Source organism: Rhinoderma darwinii, chromosome 2 (assembly GCF_050947455.1).
Source record: "Rhinoderma darwinii isolate aRhiDar2 chromosome 2, aRhiDar2.hap1, whole genome shotgun sequence".
NCBI classification, from domain to species: domain Eukaryota; kingdom Metazoa; phylum Chordata; class Amphibia; order Anura; family Rhinodermatidae; genus Rhinoderma; species Rhinoderma darwinii.
The window spans coordinates 3678798-3697343 of record NC_134688.1 but is presented as its reverse complement, the minus strand read 5'-3'; positions in this window follow the sequence as shown (position 1 = coordinate 3697343).

Genomic DNA, 18546 nt, shown 5'->3' with positions numbered 1-18546 from the left:
CGTGTGCTGTGCGTGGATATAACGCACAGCACTCGGACCCGTTGATTTCCGCGTGTGTCCGTTGTGTGAAACTCACTGCATATCCTATAATGATGCGTTTTCACGCGCCTACGCGACCATTGAAGTCAATGGGTGCGTGAAAATCACGCACAGCACACGAATGCTCATCTGTGTGCTGTGCGTGATTTGCACATCAATTCCATTGAAAAATAAAATATGTGCTTTGCGAGTGCGTGAAAATCACGCGCCACGCTCAAAGCACAGATGCAATAACGTAACGCACACGGACAGATTCACGGACGTTTTTTACGCGCGTAAATCTGACGCGCTTGTGTGAATGTAGCCTAAGAGTCAGAAGACACCTCCTAATAACACACCTACCAGAAAGCTACAACAACTATCCAGCCCCAATATAGATTTGTAATAGGTCAAATATAACTAAGGCAAAAAGTACAGACATATTGTGGTAATGACATAAAGTCAAATATTGTGTAAAAATGCTGCAAAGTAAAATTGCTTTACAAAAAATATAAATTGTAATAGGTTTTTTTTATCAATTAAAAAAATACAAAGTAAAAGAACAGAAAATAAATCTAAATGGGATCAATATTTGGTGTGACCCCTCTTTGCCTGCAGGACAGAATCAATTCTTCTAGATACTTGTACACAGTTTTTGCAGGAACTCGGCCGGGAGGTTTTTCCACGTGTTGGAGAACTAAGCGCAGATCTCCTGTGGATGTTGCTGCCTCCAATCCTTCTGTCTCTTCATATAATCCTAGACAGATGCCATGATGGACCTGTGACATGAAACTGTCTTTCACAACCTCACCTTTGTAGCAGATTTTGGCTGTTCCTCACCCAGTTTTAAGCCTCCTACACAGCTGACTCTGTTACACTTAATGACTGTGTTTCAATCTACAGATGAAAATTATCATTATTATAACCTATTTGGTATAATTGGTTAATCATAGACGTGACTATAATCCTACAAAATCCAAGACTGGGTGCAAGTGCACCTAGAAGAATTGATGCTGTTTTGAAGGCAAAGGGTGGTCACACCAAATGTTGATGTGATTTAGATGTTCATTCACTTTGTATTTTGTTAATTAATAAAAACAAAAACTATTAACACTTCTATTTTTAAAAGTATTCTTACTTTGCAGTATTTTTCCACAACTGCCTAAAACATTTGCACAGTACTGTATGTGTGGTTGTTAGATATGTGTGGGTGTTAGGCATATGCGGGTGTTAGATACGTGCGGGTGTTCCATATGTGCAGGTGTTAGATATGTGGGGGTTAGAGATGAGCGAACTTATCAAAAGTTCGGTTCGGCTAGTTCGCCGAATTTCACTAAAAAGTTTGATTCGGACCGAACTAGTTCTGACCGAACCTGTAATTTCCGTGCGCCGAGCATGCTACTGTCCGGGGTGCTGATAGAGTTAATGGGCTGCACTAACTCTTTCAGCAACCTTCACAGTACATGCTCGGCGTGCGGAAATTACAATTTTAATGTAATAAAAAAAAAATAATAATACGTTCATACTTACATTCCTCCTGTCCGGCCTCCAGCGATGACGTTCCATCCATGTCGCCGCTGCAGCCAATCACAGGCTGTAGTGGCGGTCACGCACGTTAGGATGACGTCAGAAGGCTGGCCTCCAGGGATGACGCTTCATCCCACATGACCGCCTCTGCAGCCAATCACAGGCTGCAGCGCACTCTACACTACACTACACTACACTACACTACAGTACATTACATTACATTACATTACAAATCTTCATGGGAACGTCTTAGGTGAGTTTATTATGTATGTATGTTTGCATGTATGTGTGTATGTATGTATGTATGTATGTATGTTGTCACGTATGTATGTTGTCATGTATGTATGTGTATATGTGCATGTATGTTTGCATGTATGTATGTTGGCATGTATGTATGTATGTATGTATGTATGTATGTATATATGTGCATGTATGTTTGCATGTATGTTGGCATGTATGTATATATTTGCATGTATATATTTGCATGTATGTATGTTTGCATGTATGTATGTTTGCATGTATGTATGTATGTATGTTTGCATGTATGTATGTATGTATGTATGTATGTTGGCATGTATGTTGGCATGTATGTATATATATGCATGTTTGTATGTATATTTGCATGTATATATTTGCATGTATGCATTTGCATGTATGTATGTATGTATGTTTGTATGTATGTATGTTTGCATGTATGTATGTATGTTTGCATGTATGTATGTTGGCATGTATGTATGTTGGCATGTATGTATGTTGGCATGTATGTATGTATGTTTTCATGTATGTATGAATGTATGTATGTATGTATGTATATATATATATATATATATATATATATATGTGCATGTATGTTGGCATGTATGTATATATGTGCATGTTTGTATGTATATTTGCATGTATATATTTGCATGTATGTATGTTTGTATGTATGTATGTATGTTGGCATGTTTGTATGTATATTTGCATGTATATATTTGCATTTATGTGTGTGTGTATGTTTGCATGTATGTATGTTTGCATGTATGTATGTTTGCATGTATGTATGTTTGCATGTATGTATGTTGGCATGTATGTATGTTGGCATGTATGTATGTTGGCATGTATGTATGTATGTATGTTTTCATGTATGTATGAATGTATGTATGTATGTATATATATATATGTGCATGTATGTTGGCATGTATGTATATATGTGCATGTTTGTATGTATATTTGCATGTATATATTTGCATGTATGTATGTTTATTTGTATGTATGTATGTTTGCATGTATGTATCTATGTTGGCATGTATGTATGTTGGCATGTTTGTATGTATATTTGCATGTATATATTTGCATTTATGTGTGTGTGTGTATGTTTGCATGTATGTATGTATGTTTGTATGTATGTATGTTTGCATGTATGTTGTCATGTATGTATGTATGTATGTATGTTGTCATGTATGTATGTATATATGTATATATGTGCATGTATGTATGTTTGCATGTTTTTATTTTTGCATGTATATTTGTGCATGCTTGTATATATGTATGTATGTATCTTTGCAGGTTTGTTTGTATGTATGTTTTCATGTGTGTGTGTGTATGCATGTATGTATGATAGTTTGCATGTATGTATATATGTGTGTATGTTTGCATGTATGTATATTTGCATGTATATATGTGCATGCTTGTATATATGTATGTATGTATGTTTGCTTGTTTGTATATATGTCTGTATGGCCATGTATGATACTGTCTGCTGGCGCCCTGTATCTAAGTCAACTTCGCGGCAGGCTTCTATACATGATATAACAGTCAGTATCACACATTAAACTGAATCTAAGCCTACGACATGTTTTATTTCATTTTTTTTTTTTTTTACAGGTTTGGTGTTTGGACTACGTCGGTTTCGAGGACTACTTCGATGACAGGTTTTTTTTCTAGAATAAAATGGTTAATGAGGGTTGTGTTGGGGTTGCTTTATTTCAATAAAATATTTTATCTATATCTTTGTCTTTTCTTTTCAAGTTTTATTACTACCACTTTAGTAATGGCCGCTGTCTGAGTGACAACATCCATTACTAAGGCGAGGCTTAGTGTTAGCCGGTGCAGAGGCTACACTAACCACCATTATTACCCCGGTACCCACCACCACCAGGGGTGCCGGGAAGAGCTTGGTACGATCCAGTACCCGACCATCTGTTGTGATGGTCGGGCTCTGGAGCGGCCGCAGGCTGGTATTATGAGGCTGGGAAGGGCCAAAAACAGTGGACCTTCCCACCCTTGTAATGCTAGGCTGCTGCTGCTGTGTTGTATCTGGCTGGTTATAAAAGTGGGGGGGACCCCACGTCATTTTTTTTTAATTATTTATTTTTTAATTTGTAATTTTTTTTAAAAAAGACATGGGGTTCCACCCAATTTATCATAACCAGCCACATACAACACAGTGTTATTAGCCTGGGAATGGACAAAACCAGTGGCCCTTCCCACCCATGTAATGCCAGACTGCTGCGGCCTTGTATATGGCTGGTTATTAAAAATGTGGGGGACCCAACGTCTATTGCTAAATTTGTTAAATTAAAAAAAAAAAACGACGTGGGGTCCCCCCCATTTTTATAACCAGCCCGATACAACACAGCAGCAGCAGCCTAGCATTACAAGGGTGGGAAGGGCCACTGTTTTTGGCCCTTCCCAGCCTCATAATACCAGCCTACGGCCGCCCCAGTACCCGACCATCACAACAGATGGTCGGGTACTGGATCGTACCAAGCTCTTCCCGGCACCCCTGGTGGTGGTGGGTACCGGGGTAATAATGGGTGGTTAGTGTAGCCTCTGCACCGGCTAACACTAAGTACCGCCTTAATAATGGACGCTGTCAATCAGCCAACTGCCATTATCTAGGCACTAATAAAGTTTTAAAAAAAAACACAAAGACAATTCTTTTTTATTGAAATAAGAAATCCCCAACAAAACCCTCGTTAACCATTTTATTACAATTTGAAAAAACGTAGATCTACGCAGTAGTCCAACGAATCGAAGATGTAGTCCAAACTGTACATCAAAATCTGCAACAACATAAAAAAACAGTTATCAATGTGAACAATAACAATACTTCTACTCACCTACACACATATATACACACACACACACACACACACACACACAAACAACCATACACAGACACACACATATACACAAACACAACAAGATACACACACACACACACACACACACACATAAACAGACAAACACACACACATATACACGAACTCACACATATACACACATATATACACGCACACACAAACAAACAACCATACACAAACACACACATATATACACAAACACAACAAGATACACACACACACACACACACAAACAGACAAACACACACACATATACACGAACTCACACATATACAAACAAAAACACACATATCCAAACACACACATATACACAAACACACACACACACATATACACAAACACACACACATATATACACAAACACATATACACAGTTATACACAAACACAACAAGATATACACAAACACACACACACAAAGAAACAAACACACGCACATATACACACACATATACACAAACACATATACACAAACACATATACAAATAAAAAATAAAAAAATACCCAAACACACACATATACACAAACACACACATATACACAAACACATGTACACAAACAGACCCATATATACACAAACACACATATACACACAAACACACACAAACATATACACAAACACATATACACAAACACACTCATATATACACAAACACACACACATAAACACACAAACACACACCCATATACACACATATACACAAACACACATATACAAAAACACACACACACACACACATAAATCTACACACACACACACACAGTTCACAGCAGCACAGAGTATTTCAGGAGATGAGCGTGCGGATCTTGTGCGGGGTGGTGACTTGCCAATCATGTGAAGGTGTTATTGAGGACAGGAGTGGAGGAGAGGTAACAGACTGAGCTACGTAATGGTAAGAGCAGAGTTCACAGCAGCACAGAGTATTTCAGGAGAGGAGCGTGGAGATTTGGTGCTGCTGTGAACTCTGCTCTTACCATTACGTAGCTCAGTCTGTTACCTCTCCTCCACTCCTGTCCTCAATTACACCTTCACATGATTGGCAAGTCACCACCCCGCACAAGATCCGCACGCTCATCTCCTGAAATACTCTGTGCTGCTGTGAACTCTGCTTTTACCATTACGTGGTGACTTGCCAATCATGTGAAGGTGTTATTGAGGACAGTAGTGGAGGAGAGGTAACAGACTGAGAGCTACGTAATGGTAAGAGCAGAGTTCACAGCAGCACTGAATCTGCACGCTCATCTCCTGAAATACTCTGTGCTGTCTTAAACTCTATGGATAGGTCAGGATCCTGTTTCTTTTAAATGCTGCACTGTAGCGCAGCCTTATATAGTGGATCAAGTGGGTTCCCCAGCAGCATTTAAAAGAAACAGGATCCTGACCTGTCCACAGAGTTTAAGGCAGCACAGAGTATTTAAGGAGATGAGCACGGTCGGCCACGGGCAGCCGGTCGTTTTTACGAGCCGTGCTCCCATTATAAAGTATATTACCCGTAATGACGGGTGGCTACATGTGTGTACCCGTCATCACGGCAGCGTTGCTAGGCGACGTCAGTAAATAGTCACTGTCCAGGGTGCTGAAAGAGTTAAGCGATCAGCAGCAACTGTTTCTGCCCCCTGGACAGTGACTACCGATCCCAATATACAGCTACCTGTAAAAAAAAAAGACGTTCATACTTACCGAGAACTTTCTGCTTCTTCCTCCAGTCCGGTCTCCTGGCCGTTGCCTTGGTGACGCGTCCCTCTCGACATCCGGCCCGACTTTCCTGGATGACGATACAGCCCATGTGACCGCTGCAGCCAATCACAGGCTGCAGAGGCCTCTGCAGCCAATCACAGGCTGCCGCGTCAGAAAAGAAGGTCGGACTGGAGAAAGAAGAGGGACTCGTCACCAAGACAACGACCGGGTACGTATGAAATGCTTTTTATTTTATTTTTAATCAGCAGCCTCTTTTCTCTATCAGTGATTGATAGAGACAAGTGGCTGCCGATTTGTATAATATTTTTGACCGGGTTCGGTCAAAACGGGTTCGGCCGAACCCAGTGAAGTTGGGATTCGCTGCGAACCGAACTTTTCCGGATGTTCGGACCGAAACCGGGTTCGGTTGTCCCGGTTCGCTCATCTCTAGTATCCACGATCACAAAAACGTACTGACATATCTGAAACAACAGGACACCCCAGAAATACAATGTCCCGCACAAGGGTACCTGGATAGTCCAGACGGTGGCCGCAGCTCTGGCACAGATGAGATGGGTGCAGCAGATAGCGCAAAATGTGGCGGATGACACAGGAGTCGCAAGTTGCGCCAGACGTGGCGGATTCCTACGGACGTGGCAGATGACACAGGACGTGGCGGATTCCTTCCGGACGTGGCAGATGACACAGGACGTGGCGGATTCCTCCGGACGTGGCAGATGACACAGGACGTGGCACGACTTGATATTAAGGAACAGCACAAGAAACAGGAACGGGGAACAAGGAACGGGTCACAACAGGAATGGGGAAACACTAAGGGACCATTTGCGAGACAGACTGGGAAAACTAACAACGCTCAGGCAAGGATTAGAAGGCCAGGGGCCTTCTTATAGACCAGGAAATCGTGGCAGTTGATGACGACTTCCTCCTATTTGCACGCGCTTGCCCTTTAAGGCCGGGCACGAGCGTGTGCGCGCACCCTACGGGACACAGCCGAACGGAGCGGAAGTGAGCGCTGGCGTCTCCTAGGAAGGCGATGGGGACCAGCACTCACAGATCCGTGGCTGCGGGCGTCGGGAGGTGAGTAAACCCGACGGCCCGCGGCCATGGGCGCTACAACAACCATCAGGAGCTGTATTATTGGGAATAAGAGTACAACAGTAGATACAAACATTTTGCAGACACCCCCTTTTCCTGCTAGTAACATATCCAGGGCCATTCTATTTCACCATGTCATTAAAGATGTAGGTCCCAACTGATCTGCAATGCCCTTTATTGCATCTCTGGTATAATTAACAACTCTCTGTTGATTGTAATAAACATAATTAATCCAGTCGACATTCTTATTTATCAAAGACCACCAGAAAAGTACAGACTCGAAGCCTGGTGCAATATGATTTCGGGCCTTAAACTCATTTGGCATCCCTCGGGGTACTCGTACTTCATCTATGTATATTCTATGGTCAAAGAAACCTCCAGGGATAGACCGCTTATAGTGATCAGATAGTCTCCAGGGATAGACCGCTTATAGTGATCAGATAGTCTCCAGGGATAGACCGCTTATAGCGATTCAGATAGTCTCCAGGGATAGACCGCTTATAGTGATCAGATAGTCTCCAGGGATAGACCGCTTATAGTGATCAGATAGTCTCCAGGGATAGACCGCTTATAGTGATCAGATAGTCTCCAGGGATAGACCGCTTATAGTGATCAGATAGTCTCCAGGGATAGACCGGTTATAGCGATCAGATAGTCTCCAGGGATAGACCGCTTATAGTGATCAGATAGTCTCCAGGGATAGACCGCTTATAGTGATCAGATAGTCTCCAGGGATAGACTGCTTATAGTGATCAGATAGTCTCCAGGGATAGACCGCTTATAGTGATCAGATAGTCTCCAGGGATAGACCGCTTATAGTGATCAGATAGTCTCCAGGGATAGACCGCTTATAGTGATCAGATAGTCTCCAGGGATAGACCGCTTATAGTGATCAGATAGTCTCCAGGGATAGACCGCTTATAGTGATCAGATAGTCTCCAGGGATAGACCGCTTATAGCGATCAGATAGTCTCCAGGGATAGACCGCTTATAGCGATTCAGATAGTCTCCAGGGATAGACCGGTTATAGTGATCAGATAGTCTCCAGGGATAGACCGCTTATAGTGATCAGATAGTCTCCAGGGATAGACCGCTTATAGCGATTCAGATAGTCTCCAGGGATAGACCGCTTATAGTGATCAGATAGTCTCCAGGGATAGACCGCTTATAGTGATCAGATAGTCTCCAGGGATAGACCGCTTATAGTGATCAGATAGTCTCCAGGGATAGACCGCTTATAGTGATCAGATAGTCTCCAGGGATAGACCGCTTATAGCGATTCAGATAGTCTCCAGGGATAGACCGCTTATAGCGATTCAGATAGTCTCCAGGGATAGACCGCTTATAGCGATTCAGATACTCGACAATTCCCATTATCGGTACCAATATCTATGGTGGTTTCACAAAACTCCTCAGTGAGGTTCCCGACTTTCTTACCTTGCCCATTCCTCAGAAAGCAGGTGTAGTTACCTGGGTAAGCCACTACTAAGGGAGGGATTCCATCTCTCCCCACAGGGGGTACAATAAAGAGAATGTCTTACATAATTGATCACCTGGATTATATGATGCATTATATAAAGATAACACGCTTTGCAGATCTGGTGGGTCTTCCCTATCTGATAGCCCGAAAGGTATAGTAGCCGGATGTGGCCTGGCTTTTGCACAAGTGATACAGTTAGTATTGCAGTGAATCTGATCCAGACTAACCATTCATGTTTATCACTGCAACCTGTTTCTAATGCCATTTTATCTTCATAAGTGAAGTTGGCCAGATAGACTATAGAGGGTAGGTCTCTCTCCGGGGCTACTTAACTTTAAAAAAAAAAATGCCCTATAGGGTCAGTACCTGGAACATCAGCTCCTATCAAAAATGGCTGGTTAGTCAATGGAACTCATACAGGGAGAGGAAGGTTTCTTAATAATAATGAACCTTTCTTTTAAAGAGGGATTACTGGCATAATATCCATAATCATTATGAGCTCTGGTCCATTTGGCCGGAAAGCTTGAAGAACATCTCCTTGTCCCTAAGGTATTTACATAGATAGTGCACATGTACTTAGCTGAATATGCTGGTTTGTGGGCTGTGTTTCTATCCGTGTCTAACCACAGAGCAGAAACCTATTTCATACGTTGCAGTCTCACCTTCAGTGAAATTAAAATATTTAACTCTCCAAGCGAAGTCTTTAGGGAATCCTACCCCCGACCCCGTTTCCCAGGGATCCCATACCTTTGGTTGACACACCTTGGACCCCCATAGGATACCTAGAATAACTAATAACATTTTGCCCTGTCTCCTCCCAGGCTCTGGATGTTTTCTTCTCTGAAGTTTGAGACCAGTCACTTCTAACAAATGACCGCCCTTTGTAATCAGTCTTTTATAGCCTAGGAGGATAGTGGAAATTCCCTAACTACCTTACATTGTGATAAGTGTATCCAAGGGTTACATTCGGCTATCTTTATGGCCGCAGGTGTGGTAACCAGAACCTGATATGGTCCTTCAACACGAGGATGATACCAGTGTTTTATTTTTATAACTTTGATCAGGATCTATTTTCCTGGCTTCACAGGTTCATGTTCAGGTTCAGGGTCACCTGGAATACAATTAGAGATAGAAACTTCCTTGTTGGTTAATATTTTTTGCCATATATTCAGCAAGTGTAAAATCCGACTCCTCATCCATCCTAGAGAATGGTTTTATCTGTGGTATTACAATTGGTCTATCATACATCATTTCAGAAGGTGTCAACCCTGATGCTGTCGGAGTCACATGCATAGTTAGGACCACTAATGGTAAACAATATACCCAATCCTTCCCAGTCTCTTCCATTGTGTTCTTGAGTTTGTTTTTTGGTATCCCATTGTGTATTTCTACCAATCCCGCTGATTGTGGATGGTACGCAGTGATCTTTCAATTCTATTTGTAAGTTCTGTGCTAGTGTGGATATGACATTATTCACAAAGTCAGATCCACTGTCGCTGTATATTTTCTCAGGTATCCCAAGCCCAGGTATTATCTCCTTTACTAATGCCTTAGCGACTGTGATGGCACCGGGGCTTGCTGTGGGGAAAACTTCTACCCATTTGTTAAAGGCATCAATAATCACTAAACAATATTTCTTCACTTCACATTTATTTACTTCAATGAAATCCATACAAATGTTTTGGAATGGATGTTGTGGAGTCGGGAACTGTCCCCTCTTTGGTCTTACATTCCCCTGTGGATTATATTTGACAGGTTAAACAAAAAAATATTGTATAGTTAGTAAAGCCATATATTGTGAACACTTTAGATATGATTTCTACCATCCCCCCCTATGAGACATGGCTTGTCCCGTGGCTCAATATAGCTGCACATCTGAATAAGTTGCTGGGTAAGATGTACTTGTTCTCTGCGGACATGTATATATATGTATAGGCCATTTTAAATGGTGGCTCCTTTATTTGTCCATTTATTGTGTTGTGACTTAGGTGAGGACTTTTGCATGTCTTGTAGTGTTTGTAGATCTATCATTTGCGGTGTCTGTTGTATGAGTAGATGATCTTGTCCTGGAGCTGCAGATTTTGCTGCTTTTTTGTTTCCTTTTGAAATGGGTCGTCTTTCTTTGTGTGTGCGGCACATTTACATATTGCCGCCGCTTTCGGTAGCTGAACGGCCTCCAAGATTTGTAATATAAGATTTTTATGATTAATATCTTTTCCTGTAGATGTTTCCATGCCTCGATTATTCCATTGTTGGGCAAACACATGGATAATTGAAAATCCATATTGACAGTATAGACGGTGACCGTTTTATCTTTTGCCATTTTACACGCTCCAGTTATTTCAGCTGCTTGTGCTGACAAGTGTTTAGGTAAAGCCTTAGCTAGTAATGTTTCCTCTTGTGTGACCACTGCAAACCCTACGACATCGGTGCCGTCCGTATTTTTCTTACAGGATCCATCTACAAACAGTATGAGATCACTATTTGGTAGTGGAGTGTCTTTGAGATCGGATCTTGGTAAGACTCTTTCTGCTATGGAGGAGAGGCAATCATGTGGTTCACCATCCTCCGCAGTAGGCATCAAGGTTGACGGATTTAAAGTGGTACATCTTTCTATCATCAAATGTGGTTGTGAAAGTAACAATGTCAGCATGACAAGTGTTAGTTACAAGGTTCGGATAGCACTAGGTAATGGTGTGGGTGCATGAGTAGGAGCCCAACCCGATCCAATAGAGAAAAGAAGTACTATGCACACCAATATGGAGTTATTTATCCAAATAAATAATTTATTTATTTGTAGCCAGTGACAGTGCGACGTTTCGGTCAAAACCTTGACCTTCCTCAGGCACTTTAGTCAATGCTGATCCTGCGTGGCTGGCGCTGTAAGATTGGCAGGTAACCGCTATGTGAATAATCAGGTCATCCAAGCACTGAAGATCCTACAAGAACCTGTTTTATCTCAAAAAAAATTCTCCTCAGCTCAGGAGTCTATTTAATGGAATCCTGGGCTGGTAGGGGTTCCTCAAAAATCAAAGACATCAATGGTCCCGTAATAGCAGCATAATTGGCGATCCAACTCCTGCAGAAGTTACTCATACCCAAAAAGGACATCATTTGTCTTTTTGTCAGAGGCGTCGGTGCTTGGAGTATTGCTGACTTTCTTCCTTCATCTAGATGTTTACCTTCTTGGGATAAATTATATCCCAAGTATCGAACTGTATTTTGCCAGATTTGTAGTTTTCTTTTATTTACATTGTGGTCTTGTTCACTTAAAGAGTCTCTGTCACCACATTATAGGAGTCCTGTCTCCTATATAAGGAGATCGGCGCTATAATGTAGAGAACAGTGGTCCTAGTAATAAAGAGACTGTCACCGCATTATAAGTGCCCTGTCTCCTACATAATGTGATCGGCGCTGTAATGTAGGTGACAGTAATGTTTTTGATTTAATAAAACGATCTGTTTTCACCACTTTATTAGCGATTTTAGATTTATGCTATTGAGTTTCTTAATGCCCAACTGGGCGTGTTTTTACTTTAGACCAAGTGGGCGTTGTACAGAGGAGCAAGTGACGCTGACCAATCAGTGACCAATCAGCGTCCTGCACTCCTCTCCATTAATTTAGGCAGCGCATAGGGATCCTGCTAGATCCTTATGTGATGTCTTATACTAACACATTAACAATACTGAAGTGTTTAGACAGTGAATAGACATTCCACGGGATGTCTATTCACAATCCCTGCACTTTGTTACTCTGTCTGTGGTAGTTACAGCAGAGGAAGCGTGATCTCGCGAGATTAAGCTGTAAATGATAGGTTACAACGAGATCACGCTTCCTCTGCTGTAACTACCACAGACAGAGTAACGAAGTGCAGAGATTGTGAATAGACATCCCGTGGAATGTCTATTCACTGTCTAAACACTTCAGTATTGTTAATGTGTTAGTATAAGACAGCACATAAGGATCTAGCAGGATCCCTATGTGCTGAGGAAATGAGTGGAGAGGAGTGCATGACGCTGATTGGTCACTGATTGGTCAGCGTCATACACTCCCCTGTACAACGCCCACTTGGTCTAAAGTAAAAACACGCCCAGTTGGGCATTAAGCAACTCATTAGCATAAAGCTAAAATCGCTAATAAAGTGGTGAAAACAGATCGTTTTATTAAATAAAAAGCATTACTGTCACCTACATTATAGCGCCATCTCCTTATGTAGGAGACAGGACACTTATAATGTGGTGACTGCCTCTTTAAGAACCATAGCAAGGCTTTTGTGTCCGCATTGCAGTCTTCTTCTGTGGGTGATGCCATTAAAATGTCATCTACATACAGAAGTTTTGACTACCATTTGGAGGTTCAAATCGGGCCAAATTTGCAGACATGGCTTGTGAAAATATGGTTGGAGATTCACAATACCCTTTTCTGCTTCAGGTTTCAGGGGATATTGTCTCTGATGTGGCCTAAAGGTAAATTTAGAGGTAATCATTACAGGTTTTACACCTTTCATTAGACCCACGTTCAGCCTCAAGTAGTTGTTGTACTTCCTCAGCATCTTTGATTGATTTGCCTGCTGAAGTCAGGAAGCCTCTTGCTCGCCATATTGTGCCATAATCGTGTGCGACTCCAAAGACGTACCTCGAGTCTGTAGACGTTCACCCTTTTACCTTGTCCCAACTTACATGCTTCTGGGAGTGCCATGAGTTCTGCCTCCTGGGCAGAGCTGCTGGAGGGCAGTGACTTTTGCAGCACTGTCTTACCTTCCTGGACTACTGCAGACCCGGGGGTGAAATGTCCCGTCTGCTCATTCCAGTATCTGGATCTGTCTGCAAAATACTGAACATCATAGTTAGTCAGAGGTACATCAGTGACACCTGGTAACCCTTGGGCTTCAAGTTGCATTATACTGGGACAATCAGGCTCATGTTCCATATCAAACAAGACATTGTCATTTGCAAGTTCGTACTTTAAGGGTCTGGCATCCCCCCTTTCCCCTCCTTTCTCTACAACCATAGGCATAGTGATGGTTGTGTGGGACTGGGTGGTCTTGGATAGCAGTAAACCTGAAGGGAGTGTGATGCAATACACCAGCAGATAGACAATGATCAAGGAAAACAACAATGGGCTTACAAAGTTGTTGTCACGAAGGGTCTGTGCGCCCTCTGGACCGTACCGACTTGGCAGTAAGGCAGCTGGCCAACAGGACGCAGGTCAAAGTCTATAGTTCGTATAGGGTACCTGTGGTAGCTTGAACAGTAGCAAGGCAGGCTTGGCAGGGACTTGACAGCAGGTGGACGTCAGGTGTGGAGAAGTAGAACAGGCGTGGTATACAACGCAGCACGGCACTAGATCAGGATACAAGTTATAGGATACAGGAACAGGAACATCGAACTAGGGGGCTGGACCCCTCTTATAGTCCAGAGTACTCACGGGTCAACGTTCATGAGCAGCTGGTACCTTGGATAAATCAGGAACCGGGAGAGGTATTCGTGGGTATTGGCCAGGGACTACTTAGAACGGAGTGTTCCGTGTGGACTCGCTGGTATGATTGTTGTAGGAGAACTCACCCCATGGAAGCAACTGCACCCAGTCATCATGTTGCCTAGAGACGAAGTGACGCAGGTAGTTCTCCAAGATTTGATTGATTCTCTCGACCTGACCATTGGACTGAGGATGGTAGGCCGAGGAAAAGTCCAACTTCACACCTAGAAGTCCGCAGAGGGCTCTCCAGAACCTCGAGGTGAACTGAACCCCCCGATCAGACACAATATGCTGCGGCAAGCCGTGCAGGCGGAAGATGTGTTGGATAAACAGCTTGGCCAGTTGAGGAGCAGATGGAAGATCGGTCAGAGGAACGAAGTGGGCCATTTTCGAAAATAAATCGATCCACCACCACCCAGACAGTACTGCATCCGGCAGAGAGAGGCAGCTCAGTAACAAAGTCCATAGCTATACTGTATATATGCCCTATTTTCTCCCGGCCACACGGCTCCCATAGAAGTCTATGGGGCCGTTTAAAGCACGGCTGTCACTCAGATGTGATCTGACTGATGGCCGAGCTTTCTGTCGCTCGCTCTCTTCCCCTCCTCGCAGTGCCAAGTGCATGTGAGGAGGAGGAGGGTATTTTGTTGCTCCCTGTAGGAGCGGAATCCCTAATCCCTGGGCACAGCATTGCCAAAACTGTGGCCGGGGATTCTGCTCCCGGAGAAGTCACTAACTTCACTGTCCCTATATGGACAGTCACGTCAGAGACTTCTCCGGGAGCGGTCCCCTACTCCTGAAGCAGAATCCCCAGCGCTGTGGCCGGTGTTTCTGCTCCAGGAGAAGTCTCTGACTTCACTGTCCATAGATGGACATTGAAGTCAGGTACTTCTCCTGGAATGGTCCCCTACAGTGGCGATATCTACAGGAAGGTAGGGGGTGCCATCTATAGGTAGGGGGTAAAAGGGGGCTATGCGGCACTACCTACAGAGGGGCTGTGCGGCACTACCTACAGAGGGGCTGTGTGGCACTACCAACAGAGGGGCTGTGCGGCACTACCTACAGAGGGGCTGTGTGGCACTACCTACAGAGGGGCTGTGCGGCACTACTTACAGAGGGGCTGTGTGGCACTACCTACAGAGGGGCTGTGCGGCACTACCTACAGAGGGGCTGTGCGGCACTACCTACAGAGGGGCTGTGCGGCACTACCTACAGAGGGGCTGTGCGGCACTACCTACAGAGGGGCTGTGCGGCACTACCTACAGAGGGGCTGTGCGGCACTACCTACAGAGGGGCTGTGTGGCACTACCTACAGAGGGGCTGTGCGGCACTACCTACAGAGGGGCTGTGTGGCACTACCTACAGAGGGGCTGTGCGGCACTACCTACAAGGGGGGCTGTGTGGCACTACCTACAGGGGGGTTGTGGCATTATCTAAAGAGGGCAGTGTGTGGCATTATCTAAAGAGGGCAGTGTGTGGCAAAAAATGTACAAATGAAATTCATCCATTTTTAAAATGGACAGGGAACAAAACTGATGCAAAACAGCTCAAAATCAGCCGTTAAAAACAAAAACACGGCCCTAAATGGAAACGGAACGGATGCAAAACGGCCGTTTTTATCGGCCGACACTCGGACCCTGTTGTGTGAACAGAGCCTTAAAGGTACAGTGCCCAGAAAAAAAGCTCCTGTAGATTGGATACATAGATTATTGGGCATTGGTGGAATTAACAATGTTGATACACCTGCTATAATCTATTGCACTCTGTTATCAGTCATTTCAGGCTCTGGAGGGGCTGATACACCAGCTACAATCTATTGCACCCTGTTATCAGCTATTTCAGGCTGGGGAGAGGCTGACTGTAGCATTCTTCAATGGCATATCTAAAATAAAATGTATAAACCTCCCCCATCCCTACTTTATGTCCCATATCTCCAGTCCCGAGAACCTCCCGAGACATTGTCACTGTTGCCCGTGTCCGATATTACAAGCTCTTATTAGATATTTTCTGCTATATGAACAGCGGACCTTTAAATTTCAAAAATCCATAACATTTATTGTTTGTGTAGCAGGATATAATAACACATTCATCAAATCCGCTGCAAAGAAAAAGTGGAGCAGTCACCGGAAGCAAGAAATGATATCCCAGCTTTCATAGCAGAGGGTCCTCCGGTGGTCCAGGTTCTGACACATTAATGGTCACGCAGAAGACAACCCCATTGGAAGTGACGGGAGACAATGACTTACCTTTAGTGTCTATTTCATATGGGCGGGTGCACAAATAACCTTATTGATGATACGTCCTGTGTATGGGATGCAATTAAAGGTGTATGGGCTCTTAATTTTCATGGATGAAGGGGCCCTTAAAATAATTTTCTGTGGTGGACCCAATGATCCCAATTGGCTGGCTGGAATGATTGGTTGCGATTGCAGATGGCTCACTTTTTCTTTGCACTGGCTTTTATCCACCCCCCACATTATATAAGGTTGTAAATGATCAGTGTATGGGTTCACACATTGACGTTCAGCTGCAGTTAGAACCGCATTAAAAAACGCATCTGAAAACTGAATGCGTTTTTGATTCAGCTGCATTGTAAAATGCACCAAATCGCGGGAAAAAATAATGCGGTTTTCGGCTGTGTTTTTTTATGCAGTTCTAACCACAGCCCAACCGTAACATATGAATGGACCTTAAAGAGTACGACGCTTTCATTTCACTTCTCAGGTGTTGGCTGTGTAGGATGATCAGTTGTACGGCCGGGCTCTTCTGTCCCCTGTCAGTAGTGACCTCAGTATAGCAGAGTAATCACAAAATACATGATGAGTCCCCCGAAGAAGAGACAAGTCCTGGATCCAGAATACAGACCTGTTCCTGCAGCAACAACATAAAGATCATGACTGGGATGAAGAATAGAATTCATATCTTTATACAAAAACATTTACATACATATAATCACTCACATACTGTAGATGTAAAGACCCAATAAAGACACATACATAAACACTCACATAGACATCTACACTCACATAAATACTTGCATATATATATATATATATATATATATATAAAACACTCAAATAGATATAATCACTCACATACTGTAGATATAAACATTCAATAAAGACACAAACTGTACATAAAAATGTACACATACATCTACAGTCACATAGATATAAAACACCCACATATACAGTGCTCATAAATAATCACTCCTATAGATATAGACACCCACACATATACATACACTCACATATAGAGTACTCATATAGAGATAAAACACTCACATATACAGTAATCATAAATAATCACTCCTATAGATATAGACACCCACGTACGTACGTACGTACGTACGTACGTACGTACGTACGTACATACACTCACATATAGAGTACTAATAATAATCACTCCTATAGATATAGACACCCACGTATATACATACACTCACATATAGAGTACTAATAATAATCACTCCTATAGATATAGACACGTACGTACGTACGTACGTACGTACGTACGTACGTACATACACTCACATATAGAGTACTAATAATAATCACTCCTATAGATATAGACACCCACGTATATACATACACTCACATATAGAGTACTAATAATAATCACTCCTATAGATATAGACACCCACGTATATACATACACTCACATATAGAGTACTAATAATAATCACTCCTATAGATATAGACACCCACGTATATACATACACTCACATATAGAGTACTAATAATAATCACTCCTATAGATATAGACACCCACGTATATACATACACTCACATATAGAGTACTAATAATAATCACTCCTATAGATATAGACACCCACGTATATACATACACTCACATATAGATTACTAATGTCAAAAATATTTTAATTATCTTTATATGTGTGAACATATATTGCTTTTGTGAAGGTGATTAGAATATGTTTAAAAGATAACATTTTGCATGGACTCCATTTTGTATGGTAGGCATCCATTTTGGATCATTGGAATCTATATTTTGGCCTGAAGGAGCCATCTTGAGGTTAATAAGTAAAAAGTAAATATCAGCAGCGTCCTGAAGCAATTCTATGTTAAGTGTTCTTGAATTGAATGTTTTATTACTCTTTTA